Source organism: Macaca mulatta, chromosome 1, assembly GCF_049350105.2.
Source record: "Macaca mulatta isolate MMU2019108-1 chromosome 1, T2T-MMU8v2.0, whole genome shotgun sequence".
Classification (NCBI taxonomy): Eukaryota; Metazoa; Chordata; class Mammalia; order Primates; family Cercopithecidae; genus Macaca; species Macaca mulatta.
Genome location: NC_133406.1, coordinates 72,262,461 through 72,266,718, shown reverse-complemented (window position 1 = coordinate 72,266,718; position 4,258 = coordinate 72,262,461).

Here is a 4,258-nt window from a genome sequence, read left to right as displayed (position 1 = left end):
TTACAAACTCTTGCTAAGACACGGTGGTGAGCTCACCATGTGTCACACAGGGAGGCCGGAGCCCAGGCATGGCTACCAATGGCTAGAATGGAGGGTGTCTTACACATGAATCATAAATTCCTATCTTGCCAAATTTTTAATAAGTCACTTATTTCTGCACATTTTTGAAGAAACTGATAGTTTTGTACAAATATGTATTAGCATTTATGTTCTTGGTTACAGAATTTAAGAAATGACTAATCCTCCATAGATACACGGAATTTCTCAAACTTTTTTTTTTTTGGAACATTTGCTTTCTACACTAAAATTGATACCAATTCATTTGCTGGCTGCAAATCAATAAAGGCACATATTCAGTTATATATAAAATACACAGAGGAGTGTAACTCACTTTGCAGAACAGCTATTATTTACCTTAAAATGTTTTTGTCCTTATTTTGGCATTGTTTACTTCCTTTGTATGATTTTCATGTTTTAGGAATTATGAAGTTAGAATCCTCTTCTATGCTTCATTTATAGCTCTTACAGAAAATTGCTATTTTAGGGAAAAGATGTTCAATGCTTCTACTGAGGATTGTTTTCTTGAATCTTATTCCTGTTTTCACTTCATGATGTCATAATATTTGTTGAAGTTTTACATCAAGTATCATTTAATTTGAAAGATTCTTCTTTAAAGAATACAGAAAAATATGTTAATAATATTCTTCAAAAAATTAGCTATTGAACATTTTCCCTATATTCTATTATTTTAAAAAACCACATTCTTCATCATTATCAAATTTCATGTATTTATTCAAAATGCTTTGTTAAGTACAGGAAGAGAGAAAATGATGACAAAGACCTGCTTCCGTCTGAATATGGAAGACGTTTTAAAAGTTCAGCCCAAAACATGTCTTACTCAACCTTGTATTATCATCATTTAGCAAACAGCAGGGGCTCATTAAATGTTTTTGAGGCCAAGCACGGTGGCTCACGCCTGTAAATCCAGCACTTTGGGAGTCTGGAGTGGAAGATCACTTGAGCTCAGGAGTCTGACACCAGCCTGGGTAACATAGAGAGACCTCATCTCTACTAAAAAGAAAATTAGCCTGGCATGGTGGCACGCATCTGTGGTCCCAACTACTCAGGTGGCTGAGGCAAGAGATCACTTGAATGTGGGAGCTCAAGGCTGCGGTGAGCTATGATTGCACCACTGCACTTCAGTCTGGTTAACAAAGCGAGAGCCTATCTCAAAGAAAAAAAAAAAGTTTTTGAATTCATGTTAACATTCCCTTGTGTACATGGAAAAGAATTATTCACATTAGTCAATATTAATCTGCATATAGCTTGTAATAGATTAAATTCTACTGCTTATAAGGAGTTTGTGGGAAAACTGGACAGAAACATTATCTCCCTAATTGGGGAAATTTTAACAAAAAGATTACATTGATTTTATAGAACATATGGAGCTGCCTTAACAGATGGGTGGGAGTAGGTGGTTCCCTGCATGCATAAGGACCCTACAAATCCATCTCTCTGCTTCTTGTCAAAAGACGGAATAATAAGATCCGTGCACACACTAAGTGTTTTTAAGTAAAGTCCATGTAGATATGATACTTAGTTTCTATTTATGTTTTTATGCTTGCTGAGTTTTATTCTCTCCTTTTCTTTCCTGGTCAAGTCTACTGTGATTAACTAACCAGCTATTTTAATGGAACAATTCTAGCTGAAACAGATGCTTAAAAAAACTGACTTAATAGGATTGACCAGTTATTTTTATGCCCGACGTAAAGTTACCTGTCTAAAGATTCAGATCTCCTGACTTCAAATTCAGATCATAAACCACGGGGTGTGTTTGAAAAGTTATGCCTAAATGAAATAAAATGTAAAAATCAAAATCAGTAGTGGCGTTCACAATTTAAGGGAGCCCTTGGTTATATATGGCTTCCTGATTTTAGTGAAGATTCCTTCTAACCAATCCAAAACAAATTTGTTTCATAAGTTCAAAATTTTTATATTGTGCCTTCTCCAAAGTGAGACACCTTTGAACTTACTCTGACAAGTTCAAATCCCAAATTTGACACAAACAAAAATGTCACTTTTTCCCCATATTGTTAACAGTTTGATATGTATATATATATAGAGAGAGAGAGAACTGAAAAGAAAAAAAACTTGTTTCACCCAAATATGTGGAATGACTCACAGTCAGCATTTTATAGTAGCTAAGGTTTAACTTCAGATTTTTCTTGTACCAAAATATATTTACATATATAAATATAAAATTCATAATATATTATTTATATAATGCATACCACATAAAACTTTTGTCTGCAACAGTATACAGTTAAAGTGATTACCTTCAGGGAACGTTAAGACAGAAATGGGATATCAAAACAGACAACCTGTCTTTTAATTATATACTTCAACATTGTTTGAGATGAAAATATATTATTTTGCTTTGGGAGGCTGACACAGGTAGATCACTTGAGCCCAGGATTTCGAGCCTAGCCTAGGCAACATGGCAGAGACCCCATCTCTACTAAAAATACAGAAAATGGTCCTAGCTACTCAGGAGACTGAGGTGGGAGGATGGAAGATGGATGCTTGAGCCATGGGGGTAGGGGGGTAGGAGAGATTGCAGTGAACCAAGATTGCGCCACTGTATTCCAGCTTGGGTGACAGAACGAGACCTTGTCTCTAAAAAAAGAAAAAAAAAAAGAAAAAAAAAGAGAGAGAGAGAGAGAAAGAAAATATATTATTTTGTAATATATATTTCTCTTAAAACTTTTAGATTTTTAACTTTATTATTACTTCATGCTTATTCAAAATTAAACATAATTCAGAATAGTATAATGAACCCCCACATGGTCATCACCCAGCCTCATCAGTCATCAACTCATTGCCCAATCTTGCTTTACCTATATACCCCTTTCCTACCTCTGTGTTATTTGGAAACAAAACCCAGATGCCAGAACATTTCAGTCATAAGTATTTCAATAATATCTCTAAAAGAGAAGGATTCCTTAATGTTATATAAACTCAATGCCAGCTATCACATCTAAAATATTTTACAATAATTCCTTAGTATCTATCCAGCCAGTGTGCAAATTTCGTCATAAAGAGCATAAATGACTTTCTTGTTTTAGAGTTTGTTTGAATTAGGATACAAATAAGGTCACATGAGATAGTTGATATGTCTTTTAAGTCCCTTTTAATCTATAGAGTCTTCCTGTTTGTTCCCCCCTTTTTGAAATGTATTTGTTAAAAAAAAAATTCCTGGCCGGGTGGGGTGGCTCACGCCTGTAATCCCAACACTTTGGGAGGCTGAGGCAGGCAGATCACAAGGTCAGGAGTTCAAGACCAGCCTGGCCACTGCGGTGAAACCCCGTCTCTACTAAGAATACAAAAATTAGCTGGGCGTGGTGGTGCACTCTTGTAATCCCAGCTACTCGGGAGGCTGAGGCAAACGAATTGCTTGAACCCAGGAGGCGGAGGTTGCAGTGAGCCGAGATCATGCCATTGCACGCTAGCCTGGGCAACAGCGAGACTCCATCTCAATAAAATAAATGAATAAATAAATAAATAAATTTCCTATTATATTCCATAGCCTAGATTCCTCTCCGTTTGTGTCTCTGAGTCTGTTTGAACACATTCCTCTGTTCATGTATTTTTTGTAAATTGGTAGCTGAATCTATTCTACAGATTTGGTAGATTGAGGCTATCTTTCTCAGAACAAAATGGTGATAATCTAATGTCTGATCATCTCTGTTTTTGTCATGTTAGCAACCACTGATACTCATGCCTGGATCCATTACTGTATCAAAAGCCACAAAATGATGGTATTTTAATTTTCATTTATTATCTAGAATATTTCCATAATGGAAAACCCATTCTCAGCTATGACTAATTAGTGGTTCATTTTTTAGAAAAAAAAAAAGGATAAATGATTTATTTCTATCCATTTATCGTTTTTCAAAATACTAAGTTGGTTCCATTGGTGACTAATTGGTTTTTTTTTTTTTTTCTTGCACCATCATGACCTTAGGGATTAAAGAGTTGAAATGTTTCAACTAATTGCCACTTCCTGTTGATGCTAAAATTGGCCCTTCTTTAGCCACTGAAAGTGTATTTCAAGGTAGTTTCTGAGTCATTTGGTCCTTTGGTTATATATAACTTTTGTGCTATATATACATTTTTTTGAGACACGGTCTTGCTCTGTTGCCCAGACTGGGGTACAGTGCTGTGATCACAGGTCATCACTGCAACTTTGGTCTTCTGG